Source organism: Oncorhynchus nerka, linkage group LG1 (genome assembly GCF_034236695.1).
Source record: "Oncorhynchus nerka isolate Pitt River linkage group LG1, Oner_Uvic_2.0, whole genome shotgun sequence".
NCBI lineage: Eukaryota > Metazoa > Chordata > Actinopteri > Salmoniformes > Salmonidae > Oncorhynchus > Oncorhynchus nerka.
Window position 1 is genome coordinate 32136245 of NC_088396.1, and position 20016 is coordinate 32156260.

General features: G+C 42.8%; 1 long non-coding RNA gene, 2 other non-coding genes and 1 pseudogene across 4 annotated transcripts; 3 read left to right on the plus strand and 1 right to left on the minus strand.

Annotated features, from left to right (window-relative positions):
* The first annotated feature begins 633 nt into the window (after positions 1-633).
* LOC115129296 (guanylate-binding protein 1-like) lies at positions 634-15972 on the plus strand (annotated as a pseudogene).
* On the minus strand, positions 15969-19535 carry LOC115110226 (uncharacterized). Of its 2 annotated transcripts, none has more exons than XR_010463871.1 (4): positions 19466-19535; positions 17676-17798; positions 17191-17273; positions 15969-16181 (listed from the first exon to the last, which is right to left on the minus strand). It is a non-coding gene; the product is annotated as an uncharacterized LOC115110226 (long non-coding RNA). The 2 variants fall into 2 exon arrangements; XR_010463870.1 differs by lacking the exon at positions 19466-19535 and adding an exon at positions 18652-18723.
* trnal-caa (transfer RNA leucine (anticodon CAA)) lies at positions 18991-19099 on the plus strand. Its single transcript has 2 exons — positions 18991-19028; positions 19054-19099. It is a non-coding gene; the product is annotated as a tRNA-Leu (tRNA).
* On the plus strand, positions 19510-19618 carry trnal-caa (transfer RNA leucine (anticodon CAA)). The gene is made up of 2 exons: positions 19510-19547; positions 19573-19618. It is a non-coding gene; the product is annotated as a tRNA-Leu (tRNA).
* Positions 19619-20016: the final 398 nt, after the last annotated feature.

Here is a 20016-nt window from a genome sequence, read left to right on the forward strand (position 1 = left end):
TTCAAATCATGTGCAATCAATTGAATTGACCACAGATGGACTCCAAGTTGTAGAAACATCTCAAGGATGATCAATGGAAACAGATGCACCTGAGCTCAATTTCTAGTATCATAGCAAAGGGTCTGAATACTTATGTAAAGACCGATGTCTTTTGGATGTCTTGAATCAATCATAGACGTCTGTTTGGTTCAGACATCGTCCAGTCCGGACCGGCCTTGATTTGGTCGAAAAATAGATGGTATTTTCAACTTGAATTCAGAACCGAAAAATGACCCAATTTTTTTTACATGTATTTTTTTATGTCTGGAAAATAGTATTTTAGATGTATTTTCAACATCTTTGTGCTTTCTGGGACTATTCTAGCTTTGTGGGGTATAGGGAGAGGCAATTTATTTTGTCTAGCCTAGGGCGACAGAACGGCCAGGACCGGACCTGAATTTATTATAATTTTTTTGTCACTGTCCACCCAATCTGTTGATAAGCCTTGATTCACTCTTTATCACCTGTTCATGTGCCTCCTTTATCACATTACATTTAATTGCAATAAAAAAGTCTGTAGGGACTGTGACACACACACAGTACCCTACCCAATTAAAAGTTATTGTGTGTTGTTGCCATTGTTTCTATAGGTCAGCATCATGACAGGCCAGAGAGTATCCATGAAGGAACCAGTATGTCTGATAGAGAACGACAGTCATGGGAAGCTGCGTGGTCCGCAGTGCACTGGACATCCTGGACCAGATTGACCAGCATGTGGTAGTGGTGTCGGTGGTCGGGCTGTACCGCACCGGCAAGTCCTACCTCATGAACAAGCTGGCTGGAGAGAGGAAAGGTGAACCACTCAAGCATTTTTTTAATCTATGGTCCAAAGTCCGAACAATGTACATAACAATATGCATGACCTCAACACTGTTATATGGATAAGGAATGATTATGTATAAGATAATTATTTCTCATAAAGATATGGTAATAGAAATGTGAAACAGAAAGTGTTAACTTATGTACTGCATTTGTCATTCAGAGTTAGAGACAGATATGTTGCACCAAAGTACAGATTTGTCCTGTTCTAAACACATTATGCTTTGATGTTTTTTTCTCTCCAAAATTGGAAATTTGACACATCCTGTTATTGCATTGTGGAAACTACAGTTTCTCTTTGTTTTACACCATAACGTACAACCAGACAGCAGAGCAAACATCAAAAACACATTTTGTTCCAACCACATTTGTTCTGGGTGGGTTGTGTAGATCAGGGTGCCGTTTTGCACTGGCAGCTAGTTTCACTTTCAGTCTGTCAGTATGATATACAGTATAACTAGACAAACAGGTTCATCTGAAAACCAGCAGCCTTGAGTTAACACTTTACATCCTGCTGCCTCTTTACAGATTCCATCCTAAGAACCGTTTTTATCCTCTGTCCTCAAGGTTTTGCCCTGGGAGCCACCATCCAGTCCAAAACTAAGGGCATCTGGATGTGGTGTGTGCCTCACCCTGAAAAAAGAGACCACACTCTGGTGCTGCTGGATACAGAGGGGCTGGGGGACGTGGAGAAGGTGGGAGGTCAAAGTTCACTCTCTATCAAAAACCTTTTATGGTTCAGATTGTTTAGATGACAGAATATAACATTGCTATGGGTAAAATCCCATGTTATCTCAATGAACTGTGTCTAGTACTGATAGCTGATGTCATCATCTGTATATAATGTCTGACTTATAAATGTATGATGTATACCAATTGATTCTAAAGAGTACAACAAATAAATAATGACCCATGAGCTTAGTTCAACTGTCATACCCCATCAGAACCCAAAATATAAGCTTGTTTTACTCCAATGTTTGTAAATGTAATTAAACTCTGTATAACATCATGGTTAACTACAATTATGATGTCACGGATGGTGAGTCATTGCACCCATAGCTCAGTCTATGAATTTCAGTGGTTACATTTCTTCAGACCCATCCCTCAGCTCTTTTTTTGTTAGTTTTTTAAAAACCAAAACTGAGGCAGGGTGTGGCTTGGTTAATGTTTCAATTAAGGATTCCAGCTTTGACCTTTATTTAGGTAGGGAGCCCATAAAACGGCGTATGGAGTAGACATTTAGTTACTGACTTAATTTCACTCTAGTATGAACAGAGTACCAATGTGTTCCTTCTGTTGTGTCTGCAGGGTGATGAGAAGAATGACAACTGGATCTTTTCCCTGGCTGTCCTGCTCAGCAGTACTCTGGTGTACAACAGCCTGGGAACCATCGACAACAACGCCCTGGAGAAACTACAGTATCCAGGCCTATAAAGAAATATAGTGTAGTGTTGTATGTCTGGGTTAATTTCATCCCCAACAACCGAACCGACCTCAAAAAGCACTAATCACTCAGCACTATATTGTATGTTAGTATATCTGGGTTAATTTCATCCCCAACTTTTTTTTTTTTTTTATTTTACATTTATTTAACCAGGCAAGTCAGTTAAGAACACATTCTTATTTTCAATGACAGCCTGGGAACAGTGGGTTAACTGCCTGTTCATGGGCAGAACGACAGATTTGTACCTTGTCAGCTCGGGGGTTTGAACTAGCAACCTTCCGGTTACTAGTCCAACGCTCTAACCACTAGGCTACCCTGCTGCCCCAACAACCGAACCGACCTCAAAAAGCACTAATCACTATAATGTATGTTAGTATATCTGGTTTCATTTTTGTCCTCAACACCACCTTCTACAGCTATGTGACAGAACTGACGGAGCACATCAAGGTGAAGTCCAACCAGCGAGACGGGGAGGAATCTTCAGAGTACCTGCGTTACTTTCCTTCCTTTGTGTGGACAGTCAGAGATTTCACCCTGACCCTGGAGGTTGATGGGAGACCCATCACAGCCAATGAGTACCTGGAGAACGCTCTTAAACTGAAAACAGGCGAGAATACTGACTAGCACATTTATTTTTCCTTTATTTAACTAGGCAAGTCAGTTAAGAACATATTCTTATTTTCAATGACCCTGAATAGTGGGTTAACTGCCTCTTCAGGGGCAGAACGACAGATTTGTACCTTGTCAGCTCGGGGGGTTGAACTTGCACCCTTCCGGTTGCTAGTCCACTGCTCTAACCACTAGGCTACCCTGCCACCCCACATAACTGGATTGATGGTATAGTATCAATAGTAAATAGTAAATATGTAAATATGAATACATACATAAACATAAAACGTTGTTGTGCACATAGAAGTTGTTAATTTAGGCTGATATTAATATTTTTTCTTTTTACAAAAGGTCAAAGTGCAAAGGTTCAGCAGTACAACCTGCCTCGTAGTTGCCTGCGGAACTATTTCTCTCCTCGCTGGTGCTTTGTGTTTGAGAGGCCAGCCAGCGGAGACAAAATGAGACGTATGGAGGAGCTGACCGACGCTGACCTGGAGCCTGCCTTTGTGGAGCAAGCCAAGGAGTTCTGTGACCACGTCTTCAATGAGGCCAAGACCAAGACTCTGAAACAGGGCCTGAAAGTTACCGGCAGACGTGAGTATAATTATTATAATACAACAAATATACTAAAGTACAACAGCTGATACTACAACCACTTCCTCTACTACCACTGATACTACAAACAATTCCTCTACTACCACCAGTGCGCCACCACTACTACCACTACTATTACCAGCACCACTACAACTACTACAATTTCCTTTACTTCTTCTACAAGTAGTACTACTATTTATACTACTTCCATCGCTACTACATCCATCACTACCACAACTATATATTGAGTGCGCAACACATTATGAACACCTTCCTAATATTGAGTTGCACCCCCTTTGCCCTCAGAAAAGCCTCAATTCGTCAGGGCATGGAATAAACAAGGTGTCAAAAGCATTCCACAGGGAGGGATACTGGCCCATGTTGACTCAAAATGCTTTCCACAGTTGTGTCAAGTTGGCTGGTTGTGCTTTGGGTGGTGGACCATTCTTGATACACACTGGAAACTCTTGAGAAAATCAGCAGCATTGCAGTTCTTGCTTGACACACACGAACTGGTGCGCCTGGCACCTACTACAATACCCTGTTCAAAGGCACTTAAAAGTTTTATCTTGCCCATTCACCTTCTGAATGGCACTCACACAATCCATGTCTCGAATTGTCTCAAGGCTTCAAAATCCTTATTTAACTCATCTCATCCCCTTCATCTACACTGATTGAAATGAATTTAACAAGTGATATCCATATGGGATCATAGCTTTCACCTGGATTCACCTGGTCAGTCTGTCATTGAAAGAGCAGGTGTTCCTAATGTTCTGTACACAGTTAATTATTATAATAAGAGTACGACCCATGCAGTTTCTAATGTTTTGTATGTATGTATGTATGTATGTATGTATGTATGTATGTATACAGTGCATTCGGAAAGTATTCAGACCCCTTCCCTTTTCCACATTTTGTTATGTTATAGCATTATTCTAAATTTGATTATATATACTTTTTTTCTCAATAATCTCCACATAATACCTCAATGACAACATTTTATTTTATTTTATTGCTAACTTATTACAATAAACAGAAACCTAATTTACATAAGTATTCAGACCCTTTGTTATGAGACTCGAAATTGAGCTCAGGTGGATCCTGTTTTCATGGATCATCCTTGAGATGTTTCTACAACTTCATTGGAGTCCACCTGTGGTAAATTCAATTGATTGGACATGATTTGGAAAGGCACACACCTGTCTATATAAGGTCCCACAGTTGACAGTGCATGTCAGAGGAAAAGCCATGAAGTTGAAGGAACTGTCCATAGAACTCAGAGACAGGATTGTGTTGGCACAGATCTGGGAAGGGTACCAAAACATTTCTGCAGCATTAAAGGTCCCCAAGAACACAGTGGCCTCCATCATTCTTAAATGGAAAACGTTTGGAACCACCAAAACTCTTCCTAGAGCTGGCCACCCGACCAAACTGAGCAATCAGGGGAGAAGGGCCTTGGTCAGGGAGGTGACCAAGAACTCGATGGTCACTCTGAGAGAGCTCTAGAGTTCCTCTGTGGAGATGGGAGAACCTTCCACAAGGACAACCATCTCTGCAGCACTCCACCAACCAGGTCTTTATAGAAGAGTGGCCAGACTGAAGCCACTCCTCAGTAAAAGGCACATGACAGCCTGCTTGGAGTTTGCCAAAAGGCACCTAAAGACAATCAGATTCTTTTTTTATTTAACTTTTATTTAAACAAGGAGTCACATTAAGATTAAAAATCCATTTTACAAGAGAGCCCTGTATACATTACAATAAAAACATCACGTGTATAAAACAATATAATTCAGCACATAATAAACCAAAATAAACATATTTAATAAAAGCAACAATCACCATGAGAAACAAGATTCTCTGGTCTGATGAAACCAAGATTGAACTCTTTGGCCTGAATACCAAGCATCATGTCTGGAGGAAACCTTGCACCATCCCTACGATGAAGCATGGTGGTGGCAGCATCATGCTGTGGGGATATTTTTCAGCGGCAAGGACTGGGAGACTAGTCAGGATCAAGGCAATAAAAATGAATGGAGCAAAGTACAAAAATCCTTGATGAAAACCTGCTCCAGAGCGCTCAGGACCTCAGACCGGGGCAAAGGTTCCCCTTCCAACAGGACAACGACCCCAAATGTGATATTTTTATCTACTTCCGGGTTGGAGCGAGCGGTCGCATCCGCACTTCGGTCCGCAGGTAGTATAACTTTTCATTACATTTCATTACATTTCATTATAGTACAACGGTTTGATTTGTCTAATCTTAGCAATTTCTTCTTAGCTAGCTACATAGCCGTCATTGTATCAAAGATAATAGCGTAAATATCGTATTTCGTCGTCCTAACGTAGTCTACACTGCTATCTGCCCAGCAGCTAGCTAGCTAGCCAGCTAGCAAACGTCCACCGTCTACCGAATAGCAGCACCGTAGAAACTATTACACTCAACTGAACGACTTGATTAGTGTAGTGTTAGCTAGCTACATAGTTGTCTTTGCTGTCTTCGTATCCAAGATAATTGTGTAGTTTAGAGTGTGTAGTTTTAGAGTGATTATCTTAATTTACCGAGGTTAGCTAGCCAGCTATTTGTCGTCCTTAACGTAGGAGACACTGCTAGCTAGCCAACAGCTAGCCAACGTCCACCTGAATAGAACTTCCGCACTCAACAACCCGGTCGCATTCCGCTTCGCTCCACAGGTAGTATCACATTTTCATTTTCATTTCATTACAGTACAACGGTTTGATTTGTTTGATCGTAGCTAGCTACATAGCTAGCTACATAGCCGTCTTTGTATCAAAGATAATTGTGTAGTCTAGAGCGATTTTCTAGGTTAGCTAGCCAGCTATTGTCGTTCTTTTAACGCAACGTAACGTAATCAACACTGCTAGCTAGCCAGCTAGCCCCGAATAGCAGCACTGTAGAAACTATTACACTCAACGGAACGACTTGATTAGTGTAGTGTCAACAACGCAGCCACTGCCAGCTAGCCTACAAAGTCAACAACGCAGCCACTGCCAGCTAGCCTACTTCAGCAGTACTGTATCATTTTAATAATTTTAGTCAATAAGATTCTTGCTACGTAAGCTTAACTTTCTGAACATTCGAGACGTGTAGTCCACTTGTCATTCCAATCTCCTTTGCATTAGCGTAGCCTCTTCTGTAGCCTGTCAACTATGTGTCTGTCTATCCCTGTTCTCTCCTCTCTGCACAGACCATACAAACGCTCCACACCGCGTGGCCGCGGCCACCTAATCTGGTGGTCCCAGCGCGCACGACCCACGTGGAGTTCCAGGTCTCCGGTAGCCTCTGGAACTGCCGATCTGCGGCCAACAAGGCAGAGTTCATCTCAGCCTATGCCTCCCTCCAGTCCCTCGACTTCTTGGCACTGACGGAAACATGGATCACCATAGATAACACTGCTACTCCTACTGCTCTCTCTTCGTCCGCCCACGTGTTCTCGCACACCCCGAGAACTTCTGGTCAGCGGGGTGGTGGCACCGGGATCCTCATCTCTCCCAAGTGGTCATTCTCTCTTTCTCCCCTTACCCATCTGTCTATCGCCTCCTTTGAATTCCATGCTGTCACAGTTACCAGCCCTTGCAAGCTTAACATCCTTATCATTTATCGCCCTCCAGGTTCCCTCGGAGAGTTCATCAATGAGCTTGATGCCTTGATAAGCTCCTTTCCTGAGGACGGCTCACCTCTCACAGTTCTGGGCGACTTTAACCTCCCCACGTCTACCTTTGACTCATTCCTCTCTGCCTCCTTCTTTCCACTCCTCTCCTCTTTTGACCTCACCCTCTCACCTTCCCCCCCCTACTCACAAGGCAGGCAATACGCTCGACCTCATCTTTACTAGATGCTGTTCTTCCACTAACCTCATTGCAACTCCCCTCCAAGTTTCCGACCACTACCTTGTATCCTTTTCCCTCTCGCTCTCATCCAACACTTCCCACACTGCCCCTACTCGGATGGTATCGCGCCGTCCCAACCTTCGCTCTCTCTCCCCCGCTACTCTCTCCTCTTCCATCCTATCATCTCTTTCCTCTGCTCAAACCTTCTCTCTTCCCTCTGCTCAAAATTTTCCTCTTCTGTCTCTGCTGCTAAAGCCACTTTCTACCACTCTAAATTCCAAGCATCTGCCTCTAACCCTAGGAAGCTCTTTGCCACCTTCTCCTCCCTCCTGAATCCTCTCCCCCCCCCTCCTCCCTCTCTGCAGATGACTTCGTCAACCATTTTGAAAAGAAGGTCGACGACATCCGATCCTCGTTTGCTAAGTCAAACGACACCGCTGGTTCTGCTCATACTGCCCTACCCTGTGCTCTGACTTCTTTCTCCCCTCTCTCTCCAGATGAAATCTCGCGTCTTGTGACGGCCGGCCGCCCAACAACCTGCCCGCTTGACCCTATCCCCTCCTCTCTTCTCCAGACCATCTCCGGAGACCTTCTCCCTTACCTCACCTCGCTCATCAACTCATCCCTGACCGCTGGCTACGTCCCTTCCGTCTTCAAGAGAGCGAGAGTTGCACCCCTTCTGAAAAAACCTACACTCGATCCCTCCGATGTCAACAACTACAGACCAGTATCCCTTCTTTCTTTTCTCTCCAAAACTCTTGAACGTGCCGTCCTTGGCCAGCTCTCCCGCTATCTCTCTCAGAATGACCTTCTTGATCCAAATCAGTCAGGTTTCAAGACTAGTCATTCAACTGAGACTGCTCTTCTCTGTATCACGGAGGCGCTCCGCACTGCTAAAGCTAACTCTCTCTCCTCTGCTCTCATCCTTCTAGACCTATCGGCTGCCTTCGATACTGTGAACATTCAGATCCTCCTCTCCACCCTCTCCGAGTTGGGCATCTCCGGCGCGGCCCACGCTTGGATTGCGTCCTACCTGACAGGTCGCTCCTACCAGGTGGCGTGGCGAGAATCTGTCTCCTCACCACGTGCTCTCACCACTGGTGTCCCCCAGGGCTCTGTTCTAGGCCCTCTCCTATTCTCGCTATACACCAAGTCACTTGGCTCTGTCATAACCTCACATGGTCTCTCCTATCATTGCTATGCAGACGACACACAATTAATCTTCTCCTTTCCCCCTTCTGATGACCAGGTGGCGAATCGCATCTCTGCATGTCTGGCAGACATATCAGTGTGGATGACGGATCACCACCTCAAGCTGAACCTCGGCAAGACGGAGCTGCTCTTCCTCCCGGGAAGGACTGCCCGTTCCATGATCTCGCCATCACGGTTGACAACTCCATTGTGTCCTCCTCCCAGAGCGCGAAGAACCTTGGCGTGATCCTGGACAACACCCTGTCGTTCTCAAATAACATCAAGGCGGTGGCCCGTTCCTGTAGGTTCATGCTCTACAACATCCGCAGAGTACGACCCTGCCTCACACAGGAAGCGGCGCAGGTCCTAATCCAGGCACTTGTCATCTCCCGTCTGGATTACTGCAACTCGCTGTTGGCTGGGCTCCCTGCCTGTGCCATTAAACCCCTACAACTCATCCAGAACGCCGCAGCCCGTCTGGTGTTCAACCTTCCCAAGTTCTCTCACGTCACCCCGCTCCTCCGCTCTCTCCACTGGCTTCCAGTTGAAGCTCGCATCCGCTACAAGACCATGGTGCTTGCCTACGGAGCTGTGAGGGGAACGGCACCTCAGTACCTCCAGGCTCTGATCAGGCCCTACACCCAAACAAGGGCACTGCGTTCATCCACCTCTGGCCTGCTCGCCTCCCTACCACTGCGGAAGTACAGTTCCCGCTCAGCCCAGTCAAAACTGTTCGCTGCTCTGGCCCCCCAATGGTGGAACAAACTCCCTCACGACGCCAGGACAGCGGAGTCAATCACCACCTTCCGGAGACACCTGAAACCCCACCTCTTTAAGGAATACCTAGGATAGGATAAAGTAATCCTTCTCACCCCCCTTAAAATATTTAGATGCACTATTGTAAAGTGGCTGTTCCATTGGATGTCATAAGGTGAATGCACCAATTTGTAAGTCGCTCTGGATAAGAGCGTCTGCTAAATGACTTAAATGTAAATGTAATTTCAGTTTTGAATTTTTATACATTTGCTAACATTTCTAAACCTGTTTTTGCTTTGTCATTATGGGGTATTGTGTGTAGATTGATGAGGGGAAAAAACACAACTTTAATCAATTTTAGAATAAGGTTGTAATGTAACAAAATGTGGAAAAAGTCAAGGGGTCTGAATACTTTCTGAATGCACTGTATATAAGTTAGTCCGTGTCCAGTTTATTAGGTACGCCCATCAGGAATCGGCTTGGACCCCCAATTTTATCCAGAAGAGACTAAATTCTTTGGGGCATGGATTCCACAAAGTGTGGCGTTCAAACTTTGCCCAATTGGTATCAAGGGACCCCAAGGATAAATATCGTTATATATTATCAAGTTGATGGCACATTCATATAGCGGCACCTACATAAAGCTGAGTAACTCACTCATTCATGGCTTTGGATCAAAATAAATAAGTACCAACATTCTTTCTGATAGCCTTTTAATAAAGACATGTTTTGGTTATCCTGACCTGGACACCATGTACAGTATTATGGGATGTGAGCAGGACAGTATACCTTTACCAACACCTCTCTGTATTTTGCTACTTTGTGGATGGGGGCTCCGGAGTGGATAGGGGCTCCCGCAGTGCAAAATGCGTTGCTACAGACGCATGGTTCGATACCCGTGCCAGCTGCCACCTGGAGACCCATGAGATGGCTTTTGGTTTTAATATAGAATCCTCCAGTCCAATCCTCCTGCCGCAGGTAGCCTAGTGATTAGAGCGTTGGGCCAATAACTGAAAGGTTGCTAGATCGAATCAGACAAGGTAAAAATCTGTTGTTCCTAGGCTGTCATTGTAAATAAGAACTTGTTCTTAACTGACTTGCCTAGTTAAATATAATAATAAATAAAATATATGTAATTATTGGCGGAGAGTCACGTCATATTTTTCAATATATTGTAGGCCTACCGTAGGCGACATGAGTCTCACTAGTGTTGAGTAATGTGCTGTTAAAAGTGGTGGTCTTATTTATTTATTTAAAGAGCATATTGAAGTTAGGATAGGATTTGAAGCAATAGCCTACAACTATTTTAGCATCATTTCGCGCTGCTCTGAGACAGGCATGGGGACTGGTCTTGATAAATCAATGAGATTTTTATTTTCACTGACTCTTCGATTGGGCATTGGTTAGACTACAATGTTATGAAATGTTATGTTCTTAGTGTAACCTTTATTTAACTAGGCAAGTCAGTTAAGAACAAATTCTTATTTATAAGGACAGCCTACTCCTTCCTCCCTGTCAGTGAAATGAGTCACAGAGATTGCACAGAGATTTAAGTACTGTAGCCTACTCCTGACCTTTTTTTTGGAATAGAAACACCATCATATTAATCTAATTAATTAAGCAACATTTCTTAAAATCAGTCCCATAAACTATGTTCTTACAAAAAAAGGTTTTAAATTCTCTAGTACAGCCACTATTGAAGGCTATCAAATGCTTCTCAAAGATGTCCTCTGGTGGTCAAACTAGCACTAACTAGCATTAATGGTACCAGTGGTTGGCACTTAAATAATGTGCCATAGAATTCTGTGGCACCATGCAAGCTGTGCCGCGGTACACTGCAACTTAAAGGAAAAACCACTGTAACTGAATACCTCAATGTCTGCCTGCTTTATATAGCAAGTCACAGCAACGTGACACACTGTCTATAGGAGCCAACTACACTGCTCAAAAAAAATAAAGGGAACACTTAAACAACACAATGTAACTCCAAGTCAATCACACTTCTGTGAAATCAAACTGTCCACTTAGGAAGCAACACTGATTGACAATAAATTTCACATGCTGTTGTGCAAATGGAATAGACAACAGGTGGAAATTATAGGCAATTAGCAAGACACCCCCAATAAAGGAGTGGTTCTGCAGGTGGTGACCACAGACCACTTCTCAGTTCCTATGCTTCCTGGCTGATGTTTTGGTCACTTTTGAATGCTGGCGGTGCTTTCACTCTAGTGGTCGCATGAGACGGAGTCTACAACCCACACAAGTGGCTCAGGTAGGTCAGCTCATCCAGAATGGCACATCAATGCGAGCTGTGGCAAGAAGGTTTGCTGTGTCTGTCAGTGTAGTGTCCAGAGCATGGAGGCGCTACCAGGAGACAGGCCAGTACATCAGGAGACGTGGAGGAGGCCGTAGGAGGGCAACAACCCAGCAGCAGGACCGCTACCTCCGCCTTTGTGCAAGGAGGAGCAGGAGGAGCACTGCCAGAGTCCTGCAAAATGACCTCCAGCAGGCCACAAATGTGCATGTGTCTGCTCAAACGGTCAGAAACAGACTCCATAAGGGTGGTATGAGGGCCCGACGTCCACAGGTGGGGGTTGTGCTTACAGCCCAACACCGTGCAGGACGTTTGGCATTTGCCAGAGAACACAAAGATTGGCAAATTTGCCACTGGCGCCCTGTGCTCTTCACAGATGAAAGCAGGTTCACACTGAGCACATGTGATAGACGTGACAGAGTCTGGAGACGCCGTGGAGAACGTTCTGCTGCCTGCAACATCCTCCAGCATGACCGGTTTGGCGGTGGGTCAGTCATGGTGTGGGGTGGCATTTCTTTGGGGGGCCGCACAGGCCTCCATGTGCTCGCCAGAGGTAGCCTGACTGCCATTAGGTACCGAGATGAGATCCTCAGACCCCTTGTGAGACCATATGCTGGTGCGGTTGGCCCTGGGTTCCTCCTAATGCAAGACAATGCTAGACCTCATGTGGCTGGAGTGTGTCAGCAGTTCCTGCAAGAGGAAGGCATTGATGCTATGGACTGGCCCGCCCATTCCCCAGACCTGAATCCAATTGAGTACATCTGGGACATCATGTCTCGCTCCATCCACCAACGCCACGTTGCACCACAGACTGTCCAGGAGTTGGCGGATGCTTTAGTCCAGGTCTGGGAGGAGATCCCTCAGGAGACCATCCGCCACCTCATCAGGAGCATGCCCAGGCGTTGTAGGGAGGTAATACAGGCACGTGGAGGCCACACACACTACTGAGCCTCATTTTGACTTGTTTTAAGAACATTACATCAATGTTGGATCAGCCTGTAGTGTGGTTTTCCACTTTAATTTTGAGTGTGACTCCAAATCCAGACCTCCATGGGTTGATGAATTTGATTTCCATTGATAATTTTTGTGTGATTTTGTTGTCAGCACATTCAACTATGTAAAGAAAAAAGTATTTAATAAGAATATTTCATTCATTCAGATCTAGGATGTGTTATTTTAGTGTTCCCTTTATTTTTTTGAGCAGTGTATTTTCGTGAACCTAATAAACTGGCCACTGAGTGTATATATGCAGATTCTGCTCACTCACTCTCTCCCTCTCTCTTCTGCAGTTCTGGGGAACCTGGCAGAGACATATGTGTCTGCCATCCGGAGCGGGCAGATCCCCTGCCTGGACAATGCTGTGTTGGCGCTGGCCCAAATTGAGAACTCCAGTGCCATTGAGAGGGCCAGGGCCCACTACCAGAAGGGCATGGCTGACTGGGTAGCCTACCCCACAGAGACCCAAGAGGAGTTGTCTGAAGTGCATGCTGTCATGGAGAAGGAGGCTGTGGCCATATTCATCAACAACTCCTTCAAAGACGAGGACCAGAAGTACCAGTTGGAGCTCATGGTATGGGAATATAGATTCTATATTCAATGAGTCAATATTACATTTAATGATACATGTCTTTAACAAGATTAGGTTAATTTGTCATTTGGGTGAACTATCCCTTTTATATGGTACCATTTTATTACCTCAACTCAACCAAGACATTCTGGTTTGTTCTGGTACATTCTGAACCAACCTCTTTCTATAGAAAGTGCTTCAAGAGGAGTATGAGAAGATCTGTGAGAGGAACTACAAGGAGTCCCAGAAGTCATGCGAGTCCAAAATCCAATGCATCTTTGCCCCCCTGGAGGAGAAAATAAGGGATGGCTCCTACATGACCCCTGGCGGATATAAAGAGTACTGCAACGACCTGAAACTGGCCACCAGCGAATACAGATCTGAGGGAGGAAGGGGAGTGAAGATATGTTGGGGAGGTGGTGCTTCAGCTATTTTAGAATATTATGTAATTATCATGTTTTGTGGATGCTGGTCAAAGGAGTTATGAATGCACTGATGTGATGTTGAAAGTTATATATTATGTGTGGTGGTTCCAGGGTGAAGAGGTACTGAAGGAGTACTTGGAAAGGAAGGCCAGCATTGGTGAGGCCATCCTGTCAGCAGACCAGTCTCTCACTGAAGCTGAGCAGAGAGCAGAAGGTGATATTATAAATATAAAACTAACATCTGCCAAATCAGTGTGCTAAAATGACAACACACAACCTGACGACAACATTCTAATGACCACCACATGAAGGCTTACCTATCACTCTCTCTTTCCCTTGGTCTCTCTCTGTCACTCATACTCTCTCCCTCTTTAGCCGAGCAAGCAAGAAGGGAGGCATCTGAGCGGGAGAATCGAGCCATGGAGGAGCAGCTGGTTGTCCAGGAGAGGTTGAGAGCGGACCAGCAGAGGACGTATGAGGAGAATGTGAACCAGCTGATGGAGAGGATGGAGAGAGACAGCAGAAATGCCATAGCAGAGCACGATAGAGTTCTACAGGCCAGACTGAAGGTAGGAATAAAAAAAACACAAACATTGAGAAGTACACTTTAAAACTACAGTACCTGTAGTAATACGATGTGTGTCTGTGTACACTGCATTTGTCAGTTATACACTGTGTATGTGATGTACTGTATGTGGCTAACTTTATTTGTCATTTCAGGAGCAGAGTGATCTCCTCCAGCAAGGATTTGATGACAAAGCAAGCCAAATGCAAAGAGAGATAGATTCCCTTAAGGATGCGAAGGCACAAGAGGTAGAGAATAGGCCATCATTCATTAGCAAGGCTCTGGATACTGTTGGGACTGCAGCTACAATGTTCCTACCAGGAATATTCCCCAAAATTGGAGGAATAGCTTTGAAATTATTTTCAAAGTTGTTCTGATGAAAGTTCTCAAGGAGAATGATAAACTATCAAATTAGTATTATTCCCATAGACAAGTTTAATCATTTATTGATTCAATCAGTATTTATTGAAGTTAATGACTGACTTACTTTAGATTAAGCACTTAATTAAGGTTGTATTTCTTTGGTGTTATGTTAGTTTAGACTACAATACAAAAAAATTAAAGGAAAGATTTAAAGACGTTTTTGCAGTTATTTTTTTTTACTATTACCTTCTAATATTGAAAGATTGATCAGTGCCTAAATGATCTACTTGAAGTTTAGTTTGATGAGGTGCATTTGTTATTGCACCAGAAATGCTTCCCCAGTTATAGTTATGCATCCATAGTTATAAATTATGTGGTTAACTGTATGGCTAATAGGCTAAATTGACCTGTCAAAAGCTTTCGATACTGTTGATCACTCACTGCTAATTTAGAGGCTTTCCTCAATTGGCCTGCATGTAACTGGTTTAAAAATGACTTAACAGATAGAACTCAATGTGTATCTACTGATGGTGTTAAATCAGGTTTCCTGGATATTATGAAAGGTGTCTCGCAGGGGTCAATTCTGGGTCCTGTACTTTTCACATGAACAATATCAACTTGTCTGTTAAATTGTAACCTGCACTTGTATGCCGATGATACTGTTGTGTGTGCTATTGTCACCATATTAGCTAACATCATTGTCAACATAGCTACTGGAACTAACGAGTTAGTAAACCCACTACACTGACACAGTAGTGTACAGCAAGCAGTATAGCAATTACACTGGCGGGCCCCAGTGGCAATAAAATAAGGAAACCGAAAGCTTACCTTGACTTGGAAGAGTTCCAGTGTTGGATAGCCTTAGCCAGCTAGCTAGCATAAATATAATTCCTCTCTTTATGAGCAGGGTGTTTGAGTAGGCTAAATTAGCTAGCTCCATTAGCTAGCTAAGAAAGTGAAAATGAGAAAAAAAATACAACAAAATATAGCTAGCTAGCTCTCTCTCTCTCTCTCTCTGTTGCTTCTCCTTAATTTAGAATAAATTAATTTGTTCAAAACTGTTAAACTATTTTATATCTCTGAGTCAACTACTCACCAGATTGTATGCTAGCTAGCTAGCTGTAGCTTATGCTTTCAGTACTAGATTAATTATCTGATCCTTTGATTAGGTGGACAACATGTCAGTTCATGCTGCAAGAGCTCTGATAGGTTGGAGACTGTCCTCCGGAAGTCATCATAATTACTGTGTAAGTTCATGTAAGGGGGTGAGAACCATGAGCCTCCTAGCTTTTGTGGTGAAGTCAATGTACACAGAGGAGGATGGAAAATAGCTCTCTTCCGGCTACAACATGGTGCTACCCCAGTGTGTTTTAATCAGTTATTTGGTGACAAGTTCATATAGTTAGTATAGTTTTAAATAAAACTGTTTAAAATGTTTCACAATTGTTTTATTCACTGATTAGGATGGTTCTTCTCTTTCTCCTCTGAGGAGCCTCCACTGGTTGACACATGTGTAAGGCTTGGAGGGATACCTCCACCCAACAGATACTTAACAGTAAATGTACGATGTTGCTTTTTGCAAAACGTTCAGCAAATTCCCACACTTGTCTTGCACTGGACATGCCAACAATATGAACATGGACATTCTGCAGAGAGAAAGAAAAAGATAAAGCAACATAGAAGAACCACAAAATAAGTCCGCACTATTCTGCTGGCAGTTGGAAAGATCAATTATATTATTCAAATTTGATTACAAAGAAATCAAACATGTAATTCTGTGGGAGTGATAGCCTTGAAAAAAATTGAAGAATCTTGGCCAGGACTTAAGTATATAAACAGTAGTTATTTATCTAACAAACCGGAGGCATAAAAACATATGACTTGCAGGAACTATCAAAACAGACTGCATTCTGCAGATTATCTGATCTATATATCAACTTCCACCCAGCTGGGCATAGATCCTTATCATGGAAACATTAGCTAATCTGTGCAGCACGTAGCTCAGGATGACCCCATGAACAAGCCACAAATTGAAGAACCTGTTCACACTCCACTCAATGGCTCTTCATACCTCACCAGGCAGTCACTGGGCATGAACAGATGTGTGTGGTGTTTGTTTAGTGTGCAGACTGATGACTGACAGGTCATTTACTCCTACTCACCTGGGGCTGGTACTGGACATTCTGCCGATAATAATCAAATTGCCTCCTCTACTAGAATAGTCCCAGTAAGCAAAAATGTTTAAAATATGTATTTTCCAGATGTTGAAATCGGGAATTTTTTCAGTTCTGAATGAAAGTTTAAAATATTAAATGTATGTCAGCTACCATACTTTATCAGTGGGAGTTATTCTGAGCCTACTTGCAATGTGTTTACACAGAGGGAAATGCAGAAGAATTTGACATTTGAACTATGATCAGCTCGTAAAAAATGTAAGGCTACAAACTTGAAGCCACTGATCATGACAATTTAGCCCGCTGGATGCAACTTCTGAACAGCAGTTGTGAGTAGCCGGCAGTTTTTCCTAGCCACGTACTTCTACATCTGCATTGCTTGCTGTTTGGGGTTTTAGGCTGGGTTTCTGTATAGCACTTTGTGACATCTGCTGATGTAAAAAGGGCTTTATAAAACCATTTGATTGATTGAATGATTGACCTGGTTTTTACTCTGTTCCACAATGACCTCTTTTGCCTCCTCTGCCCGTCCCTTGTTACGACACACTAGGTGGACCGTCCCACCTGTAGAGCAATAAAACCCAAAAGAACCCAATGTTAACCACACAACCCTATATCAAAAATGGTGTAAACTATAATTACCTTAAAGCACCTCTTCCACCTGAGGGGGAATCTAACAACATATTGTCCCTCGTGGTTGGTCTGTCAGTCTGTATGTCTACATAAACCTTTATGAGACCTCACTTTGAGGTTTGGTGCCATCTGGACTGGGGCGCACTCATAACTCCACAATTAATCATTATCTAGCCTATCACCCACTATGACTGTAAAGGAATCTTAATGTGGACTGTATAGACATCCTGTATGGTGAAATGGTACCATACATTTATGATGGAAAACATCTATTCACTCACTGTTGTATGAATTTATCCAACTCTAGGGCATTAAATGTTGCCTATACAGTACCTATTTTGGCTATTTCATGGGCAGTAGCTTTTCCAACGGCGCTGTTGGCCCCAGTGACCACAAAAGATCTGCCACTCAGGTTCACATCCAGGTCCCCAGGATTAAAATGTTTAGTTGTTGCTTCTGTAGAACACAAGAACAACACATCTCAACAAGGTCCTTGGCATTATGGGGATTATGGAACGGAGATAGATTACTGTTGGATACGAAATTAGCCAAAGATTATGCAAAGCACAGGGCACACACCCACCACTACCATGAAGAAAAAAATACAGTCGACATAGTAATTGCATGACTGCTAATAAAATAAACTGTATCTTTGCTAACATCAATCTGAATGCACCGATGGGCAGTATTTCTGTTACATGTATTTTAAATATGCATTTAATCATTTGTATAACACTTTCACGCTACATTCGTATCAGAAGTATGATGGCACTATAGTATGATAAGAGTGTCTGCTAAATTAACTAGATATAAATATGTAAAAATGAACAATTCCAAAGCATGCTGTGTATTATTGAAATGAGCTCTGACCGAAACAGGGCAAATAATAATACCCAGTGTGCTTTGCAGTTCATTTTGGAATGTACATTTTCATATATACATTTTGGTTATTTACCAAACACTGTCTTACAGTCAATGCATTCCACTAAGGTAGATAAACAACAACATATCACATAGCAAGTAAAACGTTTCTGGAACCGTTACTGAGACATTGTTGCTGTTCAGCCGGCTACTTCCAAACGTTTTTTAAAATACATATAGTTTGTATTTGAATTAAATACATTACAAAATACATGTATTTCTTAGTTCATTTTGATACATGATCTTTGTGTTATTTTTGTAATTGTAATTTTTGCCCATCCCTGTCTGTAAATTAGTCTCTGTGAAGACATGAGTGTCAGTCAGAACCTCTACAATTCCAACCTTCGATTTATGCGCAATAGGCCTTCTACCAAATACCTATACTCACTTTGTGTATTCTTGAAGTCCTTTAACGAGCCAAACGGCTAGTGTAACATTTCATAACGACACTAAACATGACACGCCTCTTTTTACAATAACAACGAATGACTCGTCGTCCAATTGGTGGTGAAAACACACGGTCACGTGGTGCAACACGACTCTCTCTTCAGTTTGCTAAACTACTGCTAAAAATGACAAATGTGTTCATATTGGCAAGTGTTTGGTTTATAGTAAAGTAAACTCAGTAGTGAAACTAACTACCCAAATAGTTATCATCAACAAGCCTATAAAATGGGCACTACTACGTGTATCTTTATAAGTGGTGTAACTTTCTTCCCTTTCAGTTGTCAGGATGGCCGAGTGGTCTAAGGCGCCAGACTCAAGGTTCTACCTTCCATAGTAATGGGGTTTCTGGTCTCCGAATGGAGGCGTGGGTTCAAATCCCACTTCTGACAAACTTTTTTGGGGTAGATTAAATTAGTAAAAATAGCAACACACGAAGATATATTTACAACCCTCCAGGGCAAAGCAACGCCGGTAAAGTGCCATATCTAGTATAATGTTCAGCCAATGACAAAGCCATAAATCCAAATTTTCACAAGAAAAGTTATGTATTATTTCCTCATTTCCATTGATAAATTGTTAACGCTAGCTGTGAGATGTTTGCAGTAATTACCAGTAACGTTAGCTAGCTATTTCCTAACAAAATGTGAACTAGCTGGATCTGCTAACAAAATGGAAATACCCAACTAGCTATATCATACATTTCACGATATCATACATTTAATATTGTAAAATAATTTAAAACTGTAGTACCGCACCCGATATGAAGAAAGGCTCTTTTTTCTTATATCTACTCAGAGTTGTCAGGATGGCCGAGCGGTCTAAGGCGCCAGACTCAAGGTGAAAATCCTTCCTGGAAAGGGCATTCTGGTCTCCGAATGGAGGCGTGGGTTCGAATCCCACTTCTGACAATGATTTTGGAGCTTTCATTTTTTTTAAATGTAGGCTAGTTGGTGAGTATAGAAATATACCTGTCTTATTGTGAATTGTGAAAGTTAGTTATAAGACAATAACAAATGTAAAATGGATGATATTTCAAACCTTGTCAACTGGGGTTATTCAGCAGACTGCTTAGGCTATTTCAACCAATACAAATATTACATGTGGGAATCAGCATAATGATTGATCAGTGGTCGAAATGTTTTCACTCTGATATCAAAGTGAGTGACATTGTTTTATGGCCTTTGCCAATAATAAGTAGTAGTAGACTACTAATTGTTTATGTGGAATTAGAATGTGAGGTGATTCACTCAAATCTCCAATAGATGTCACTGTGTTCCAATGTTTAGGTGATACCAAGCAGCAGATA